This window comes from Lepidochelys kempii, chromosome 16 (genome assembly GCF_965140265.1).
Source record: "Lepidochelys kempii isolate rLepKem1 chromosome 16, rLepKem1.hap2, whole genome shotgun sequence".
Classification (NCBI taxonomy): Eukaryota; Metazoa; Chordata; order Testudines; family Cheloniidae; genus Lepidochelys; species Lepidochelys kempii.
The window spans coordinates 22,031,506-22,041,413 of record NC_133271.1 but is presented as its reverse complement, the minus strand read 5'-3'; positions in this window follow the sequence as shown (position 1 = coordinate 22,041,413).

The following is a 9,908-nucleotide window of genomic DNA, read 5'->3' as shown; positions in this document are numbered from 1 at the left end:
GGTGTTGCCAACCTTACTGCTGAGCTGCTGCTGGCGGGGCGCTGCCTTCAGAGCGGGGTGCCTGGCCAGCAGCCGTTGCTCTCCAGCCGCCCCACTCTGAAAGCAGTGCAGAAGTCAGGGTGGCAATACTGCGACCCCCCTAAAATAACCTTGTGACCCCCCCCGCAACTCCCTTGGGGTCAGGATCCCCAATTTGAGAAACACTGGTCTCCCCCTGTGAAATCTGTATAGTATCGGTTAAAAGCACAAAAAAGGACCAGATTTCACAGGGGGAGACCAGATTTCATGGTCCATGACACATTTTTCATGGCCGTGAATTTGGTAGAGCCCTATGTATCAGTAAGGATTCAAAATTGAGTTTGGAAGAGATATAAACGCTTCGTCTGCTATAAACCTTCCCCATGACCAGGCTATTCTGTAACTGCCTGCTGTAGAGTTTCTTGCACCTTCGTCTGAAGCAGCTAGTCCTGGCCACTGTCGGAAACAGGATACTAGACTGGATGGACCATTGGTCTCCTATAGTACGGTGAGTCCTATGTTCTTATATTTCTCACGCCAACTTCCCACTCAGTTCAGCTGAGTAAGGACTTTATAATACAGTCATAAGAGACAAACAGAGGATGTTTCAGGAACCAGTGAAGGGGTAAAGAAGAAGAGATGGAATTTATTTAATGTGAAATGAAGATAATATACCATTTTATGGTACCTGGAGGGTCCCTTTCGTTGTGTTAGAGAGTTTCTCATGAGCAGCTCCTTCTCAGGATATTAGATTCTAGCCCAGATTAACAATGAATAGGATACTTCATAACTTAATCGGAGGCATCCTGTGTATTTTAAAGCTCTGAATTATGGGACAAAACAAGCAAATTTCAAGATGGATAACACCTTCTTCCTCTCAGTGTAATCTAAAAGAGCAAAGATTGGCATGCATCCTTAAGCACCTGATAGCTCCCATGCATACTTAAGCACCTGCTTAGTTTTAAGTGCTTCCCTGAAAGTGATGCTTTCATGAATTGCAGCCTATATTAGGAAACCCAGTACAGTGCAGCCCCATCTCCCAAGCTCTTCTTGAGAGAGAGACACAAAATCCATTCCCTCACTGTGCTGACAAAAGGTCACAGACTTACAGCGCGGGAGACTGATGGCCTTTATTCATCTTCTGAGCAGGTACAGCATGGGGGGGCGTGACACAAGCTTCCTGCTCTGTCCCCCTAATCTATTTCAGCCTGCCCAGGAGGGAAGGACAGTACATCTAGAGGAAGGGACGGTTTATAATAAATCATAATGGCCCATTTGGTCTTCAGTCCTTTGCTGAGATAGTCACATAGGTAGCAAATTAGATTTAGTGCCACTTGTGGTCGTGGCTTTTGCCCTGTGGTAAGCTAGCCACTAGGAACTGGACTGAGAACCAGCAAATCCATTTCACCCACTCTATAGAAGAGTCTTCAAACATGTATGGCTTTTGGTTACTCACTACCCACTTGGGCTGGATCTGAACCAGTGTCGTATGGGTGGGAGACGGCATTCCCAGTCTTTTTTGTTCCTCGAGTTGAACATTATTGGATTTTGAAATTTTGATAAAATTTCACACATTCAGAAAAGAAAAGCAAGCGGGAAAATTTCCCCTTGTGCTTTTGACCAACTGTGGAGCTGGTTGAAATGTTTCTAATTTAAAAAAAAAAAAGGGAAAAAATTTGAACTTTTTCTTTCTTTCTTTCTTTCTTTCTTTCTTTCTTTCTTTCTTTCTTTCTTTCTTTCTTTCTTTCTTTCTTTCTTTCTTTCCACTTCTAATGCGCAATGGCAGCTGGCATGTAGTAGATCCACACTGACTATAAATGGACAGGGAAGAACATCTTACTGTTCCAGTGCCTATGGGAGAGAATGTGTGTCCCCCTGTAGGAATCCCGGTGCTTTACGTTGCATCCTTCTGGTATTAACAATGAAGAACATGCAATGATGATTGTCGAGGAAGATAACTGCTGTATATGTGGGCCATGGGACTCAGTGAAAAATTCTCTCTCTCTCACACACACACAGATGTAGTGGAGAAATATGCTGCCTGCGGTCTGAAATGTTGCAGGAACTGGTAGAAATAAATGTCACTCTCTAACCAGTGTAGCATTCATGAATTCTACTGTCAGCCACTGTGCTGTTCTCCAGCAACAACCGGTGTCACCGCATGGAGCCTTTCCCGAGTAACGCAGACTCAAATAATTGAGCAGCACTGCCAGAAAAGATTTGAATAAAGGCAGCTGAGCGAACAGGCCTTTACAAGAGAAGCTTCTTTTATGCCGACAACCTCCCTGGGAAACTGGGTGGGCCACACACACACACTTCGGCTTTAGCTTTTTTAAATAATGCATCTCCAGAAAAAAAGAAGAGGTGGAGAGATGCATTCCTAGCCCAAGTTCACGTTGCTGTCCTGGAGACAAGGCTGAGTCACCACTCCCTGGAATGTAGCACTTCTGGAGTGTGCTGGCCAGGGAAATAAAAGGGGGATCCAGCAGATCCAGAAAGAGGTGTATTGGCAAAGGTGAAGAGATAACCAGGACTGAAATCACATAGGATACACCAGCTAAAGACTGAGGAGTACTTTATCTATCCAGGTACTCATATGCCCCCTCCCCTCAATCACCCTAGTATCTCTCAGTGCATCAGAAACACGAACAAATTTACCTGCATGAATTAAAGAAAGTATAATCATCACCACTTCAGAGTCAGAAAAACTGAGATACAGAAACATTAAGTGATTTGTCAAGGGCCACACAGGAAGTCTGTTGCAGGGCCAAGAATTGACCCTAGATCTCCTAATGCCTTAACCACAAAGCCATCCATCCACATATGGTGGAGCTATGTGGGTATTAGGATCAGAATGTTATGGGGCAGCTCAAGGTAGGTGGGCATTGGCAGAGCTGCATGATGAAAACACAAAACACAAACACAAACCGATCCTTTTCACAAAAGTCTGCATTTATCCTTGCCACCAGGCATGTTCCTGAGCAGTAAATTCATCCATAATTTCTGTTTAAGGAAGAATCAAAGCCAACAAAGTGGAATAGAAATTGTTTACCATAAAAGCAATACCATTTGACTATTTTAAAGCTAAATTCAAATGCATTCACTCTGACTCCAAAAAGGCTTTGCTCTGTGTATGTGGCCATATTTTTAACTGCAATTCTAGTCCATGTGTTTGAGTAACTGGAGCAAAGAGGATAGGATAGGGATATTTTTATCCTTTAGAGAACTACTTTTTATACTCCATATTCAGGCCAAGGTCCATGCGCAACATTGTTTTCTCATCCAAAATTCATAAAGATGAAGACTCGGCACGAGCATTTGGTGAGCGGAGATGGAAGCTTCTGCATCCTAAAGTGGTGGCTGTTAAAAAATCAACATGTACCCACATTGGTATCTTAGTGATTTGCTTTGAGGTATCTCTAAAAACAGCATCTAATTTTGCATTTGTGGGCACAAATGTCAGTAATGTCAAATGTCAGGAAGATCTAGATGTGTAATTTCCTGACTGCATAAATCAGTTAATCAGCTTTGCTAGATATAACAAAACTCCTCTTGTGAGGTTTTCAAGATTACCAGCCCATAGCAAAAATAGTCCATATCATGATAGATAGACAGTATCTATCTACAATCGTATAGAACAGTTTGCTGACTTCAGAAAACACTTTGTCGAAAGGAAACCTCCTTTCTCCTTCTTAACAAACCACTAAATATGATGGGATGCAAAAATAAATGATGAATGAAAGGCCTTAATTAAATAGAAACCGAGAGGGAGTCAGGGCATTTTATTTTAATTCAGTCCTCTGACAGTACTTCATAAGCCCGAGGCCAATGTCTAACTCACAATTTGTAATGCAAATGAACTGCTACACTCTCAACTTTCAGCTCCCAACAAAGGGATGGAGAGTGGAAAGCTTCAGACCAAAGCCTCTAAGCAGGCAAATGGAATTATCTGCTTTGCAGAGAGGTGGTACAGCAAGCTATCTGCCTGAGCTTCAAACACGAGTAAACAAGGCTTCACAACATGTGAGCTAGCTTCTTCTTGCCCCATCTTCAGTCTTCATGGACTGTGGTGTGATGGCTTCTGGCACAGAGTTTTCTGGCGCAGGGAGGTGATATGAGCAGGAGCGGAATTCATACACTTGGGAGAAGATGCTCACATCGAGTTATGAGGAGCATGATGGTATAAAACCTGTGCTCGAGTCCTGCCAGAACACTCCAAGATGCCACTTTGGCAATCCTTTTTGGGAGCCGTTCCTTCATCTTATGGCACTTCCGGTACATGCGTTCTGGCCCTTCTCAAGCATGGCACTCACCTGCTGTGCAAAACCAGACAGCATGGTCTAAAATCTGGAGAGATGGAGGGAAGGAGGAGAGAAGCAGTAGGAAAAGCAGGCTTTTCAATCTGACCTTTGCATTTAAAAATAAATACTTCTGTGTACTAAGGGCCTGATCTAAAGCCCACTGAAGTCAATATAAAGATTCCCGTTGATTTCAGTTGGCATTTGGATTAGGCACTGGATGCACAAGCTAACATCTGAGTGGGATTCTGTATCTGGAAAGTGGATGGGGGAAAGGCACATTAGTTACTTTAAAACACTTAGGAGCCTAAATCCCATTGACTTTTGATGGCAATTGCACATCTAAATTACTTAGCTGCTTTTTATATCCCACCATAAATAAACAGTCTGTATAATCATCAGGGGCTAAAATAGAAACAAAGCCAGTTTTTTGCAGCTGAGAGGGTTAAGGCACAGAGAGAGAGAGAGAGAGAGAGAGAGCGCACAGGTGCTATTATGTTGAAGACCTGCCACTGCAAATATGCAAGGGACCTATTAAAATATCAGCAAAGTAGGCTTGCAAACTTGGTGTATTTTCTATCTATACCCCTATACATAACAGTAAAAGGAAAGAAAATATGCTCCCCGAGTGGGGTTTCTCCTCCCCAAGTTTTTCCAACTCTAATAAAAAGGGCTAAGAGCTACATCCAAAGCTTTACTGCATTTAAGGCTGACATGAGAATCCAGAGAGGTAGCCCTTAAGCATTCATTTGTATTCAGGGGGAGACATTAGCGAGGCAAGCAAACGCAAGCTCAAAACTGAAGCTCCTGATTTCACAGTAGAAGACTTAAAAGAGCTGCAGGCACAATGTCTTCAGAGGAAGTTTGAACTCATTCACGAGCATTTTAATAAGCCCCCCACTTTTGGGGTTATATAAGGATTTTTGTGTTCAGAGAAGCGATGCTTGGAGCTGAGACATCTTGTCCAAAGTTGAAATTGGAAGAGGATAACTTCACAGGAGACAGATGGTGACCACCAGAGTCTGCTCGATTGGATTGTGGAGTCATCCGGTTAGGTAGGGTCCCCGTTTACAATTCCTCCATTATTCCTAGAACTCCTTCCGAAAAAAGGAAAAATAAGCAGAAACGGTGGTTTTGCAGGCCACTGTTCTCTAAAGCAAAAGGATGGATACAAGTGACAGTCGATGTGACTCTGTAAGGAAAGAGATAGCAGCAGCAGTGTAAACACCCAGAGATACATGCAGTGTGTGGACACCTTCTGTCAACCCAGGTAGGCAGCTACTTGTAAGTCTGTGACAGTGTCAGAAGGGGAAACTTTAACCAAGAGGTAACACCAGTTCTGTTGCATGTTCTCATGAGACTGTCACAGTGTTTCCAATCCAAGGCACTCAAAAATCATGAGACTGGCTTAAAAATCTTTGTTAAAAGACTACGTTAGGGGTTCTTTTTAAGAACATAAGAATGGCCAGACTGGGACAGACCAAAGGTCCATCTAGCCCGGTGTCCTGTCTTCTGACAGTGGCCAATGCCAGGTGCCCCAAAGGGAATGAACAGAACAGGTAATCACCCAGTGATCCATCCCGTCACCCATACCCAGCTTCTGGCAAACAGAGGCTAGGGACACCATTCCTACCCATCCTGGCTAATAGCCATTGATGGACCTATCCTCCATGAATTTATCTAGTTCTTTTTTGAACCCTGTTATAGTCTTGGCCTTCACAACATCCTCTGGCAAAGAGTTCCATAGGTTGACTATGAATTGTGAGAAGAAATACTTCCTTTTGTTTGTTTTAAACCTGCTGCCTATTAATTTCATGTGGTGACCCCTAGTTCTTGTGTTATGAGAAGGAGTAAAGAATACTTCTTTATTTACTTTCTCCTCATTTATTTTTTATTTGCTTTCTGATTTTTGAGCTTTTAGCATGTACTTGGACCACATTCTAAATCTCTCCTCTGCGATTATAAGGCCTAGAAACTGATGTTTTATTTTAAATGAAATCCTCAGGAGAATCTCATTTGTTCACATGACTCCAGGAGCTGGGACTTTAAGAAATAAACAAATTCACAAGACTCATGATATAATCATTAGAGCTGGAAATACCGTTGTCAAGCATATAATGTAAATGATGGATTCTCTGTAACTTGAAGTCTTCAAATCATTATTTGAGGACTTCACTAACTTGGTCAGAGGTTATGGATCTATTACAGGAGTCGGTGGGTGAGTAAAGTTTTGTAACCTGCAATGTACAAGAAGTCAGACTAGACGAGCATGATGGTCCTTTTTGGCCTTAAAAATCTATGCGTGTGTGAGCCTATTTATTAGATACAAGGAGCCAAGTTGACCATTGGTGTGAGCTGCCACAGCTGAATTGAACTTGGAGGAGTCTATGTCAGAGATGAATTCATCTCTATAGGCTCAAATAAACTTTCCAAGTTTGTGAATGATACCTTTTTAAAAATGATTTTGCGCCAAGAATCTTACAGGCACTGGACTTGAATCCTGCAAAGACCGGAACACTTTGCTTAACTTCACACACTATGAGGAGTGCCATTGATTTTAAAAAAAGAAAAGGAGGACTTGTGGCACCTTAGAGACTAACACATTTATTTGAGCATAAGCTTTTGTGAGCTACAGCTCACTTCATCAGATGCTGTAGCTCACGAAAGCTCATGCTCAAATAAATTGGTTAGTCTCTAAGGTGCCACAAGTCCTCCTTTTCTTTTTGCGAATACAGACTAACACGGCTGCTACTCTGAAACCATTGATTTTAAAGGGACTATGATATCCGTGTGTATAAACCTTTGCAGGGTTTGTGTCTAACTCAGGCCAGCATGATATAGGTTCAAACACAGAAAGGGTGGATGTCATATATGCCACATTGTGGAGCAATCCTGTATTTCCTCTTCAAATGCTTTTGCATAGCAGGGCGAATTGTATGGTCTTTTCAATAGTGGCATTTACGTGGCTGCAGGAGGAACTAGGAGATTAGCACTGTCAGGAGGAGCACAGCTTACTGAGAGTTAGCAATCATCCCTCTAGTTATCTCCGACAGACAGACAGACAACTCCATACTCTATCTTTAATACAAATAGACTTATTAACAATGGCCCATGAAATCAATCTCGGAGAAGTGGGAGCATGGGACAAAGGATAAAACAAGCAAAACAATCTTGTATCTAGATTTCTTATCTTTGTAGATTTCTTTCCCCAGCTCTCAGCTGAAAGTCAGAACAGGTGAGAGCAAAGAGGAGATGTGACTTTCAGTATTAAACAAATCAACTGATGAATTTTCTCCATGACATTCAAGAGATGAATCCTAAACTAATCATAAAAAGGCAGTGCCGGGGGATTTCAATAAATCCATTTAATTAAGTGGTATGTTGGAAAATTAAATTATGATGAAAATTATAAATCCTTTCCCAGTGAATGGAGTTCAAGTCATAAGGGAAGCAGGACAGATTTCCTTTTATTTCATCTTTTCTTTTTTGCCCTGAAACAACAGCATTAAAACAATTAATTATTTGGAAACCAAGTCCTTTGTCACCCTAAGATCCACCTTTTCCATTTGGCAGGACTGCACCTTACACTAACATGCTCTAGAACCTAGTGGAATGGTTTGGTCCAATCTCCCCATTTCCTGAATCTAGGTACTTTGCTTTGAAATTATTCTCAGTGACTGAGGCTGTGTGTCCAACTCCCATGAGATCTGGGTGCTTAACTCACTTTCACATTTTTGAAAATCCCTACCTTAGACCTTATGTTAAGGACTAACAACAACCAGCAACCAGAATAGCAACACTTATGCAGACCCCTAGTGTAGACAGGCAAAGGTGTTATTTACACCGCTGGAACCTATTGCTGCTTGAACCCAGAGTAAGCTGAACCACTACAAGTGAGGGCTTTTCCTGTCTACACTAGGAGGTTGCATTGGTGAAGCTACATCCATGGCTATAATTGGAGCAAATCATCAGGGTAGATAAGGCCTTTCACCTCACTGTTAAGTGAAGAGAGAAACTTGTGAATCCACTTGAAAATTGTGGCTCCTACCTTTGGAACAGAACTAAAACCATGTTCAGTTATGGCTCGAGCAAAACGAGATTGGTGGGCAGCTGTTGCTTGTTCATTTGATTCCCCTAGTCATCCTGAAAGGAGGCAAGACTTGCTTTCACACGAGAATCTCTACTTTTGCATGAAATACCCTTACACTAAGTATCTGAATTTGACTCCTCCTGTTCACTGGAATGATTTGGTTGGAAAGAATCTCCGGCAAATAGATCCTATCACAACACACAGGGGGAGATTAGAAGCTAGTTCATTATTTCTGCTCAGTGCTCTTTGTTTTTGCATCCTCTGGTGACCTGGAGTTTGATGGCTGTTCCTAGCATGTGATTTCTTGCAATAACAGACATTCCCATGGAACCAAGCTCAGGATGTTGCAAAGTCCCACACAGGACATGTGAACTGTGGCCAAAGAGGAATTTGCAGATAGAGCTTGCAAGATCTCAGGTTCATTCACCACGTGAGCAGGTAAAAACGATGTGGTGAAGAGGAATGTAGTGCTAGACTGACAACACTCTAGGAAGTGGGTTGTTGATAAGATGAGAAAGGCTGGGGCAGATGGATGAGTGAAACGAACTCACTCTGTGTAGGACATGGCTGAAGAAGGCCCAGCTTTGTATCTTTAGAGACAGGCCATCCAATACCTTGACAATAAGTGTTTTCTAAGCCTACAGATTCTTTTGCACAGTTTGCACTGTCAGTCTCATTCAATGCCTAGCAGACATGAGACCACCACACAACTTGGTCTAAACCCAGGTCTAGAACAGAAAGGAGCATTACAGAACTGAGCTGCATTGACGGAAGGGGAGGGTAGGAGGAGAAAGCTAATGGCACACTTTCCCTGCCAGCATTATCCAGGGGCATAAGTTCACCCACAACATTTTTGTTAAATAAAGGTAGGGGTGAGGCTGCAGCCAAGAGCAAGTCCAGGAGAACCATAGGTAATCTTAGCAGTAGCAAGGAAAGGTTAATGAATCAGATGCAACCTCCTCCTCAAAACTAATGCAAAATTGCTGTTCCTTTTGGAACAAGATACATGCATTAACAATCATTTTTGCTGCACAAATAGAACTGTTTATCTCTCTCTTTCACCCAGCTTGCTTCCTTCCTTGGGATGTCAAAGGAAATAAGGTTCCATGCCATTATGTTGCTGTTGATGTGGTGGGGTTTTTATGAGCCTGTTGATCATCTCTGGAAGGGGAAATAAATACTCTCAGCTACAGGGACCTTCAGAAAATCTTGTGTTGTTTCAATCAGCCTCTGTCAGCTCAAGAACTCAGAGCATTAGCTTTAGGTGTTGCTGAGCATTGCTGTGAGCCTAACCCTAGTTTCAGGTCAAATAGGTCCACGTGTGAATGTGCAATGGCCGGTGATGGGACACTAGATGGGGATGGCTTTGAGCTTCTACAGAGAATTCTTTCCCAGGTATCTTGCTGGTGAGTCTTGCCCACATGCTCAGGGTCTAACTGATCACCATATTTGGGGTCAGTTAGGAATTTTCCCCCAGGTCAGATTGGCAGAAACCCTGGGGG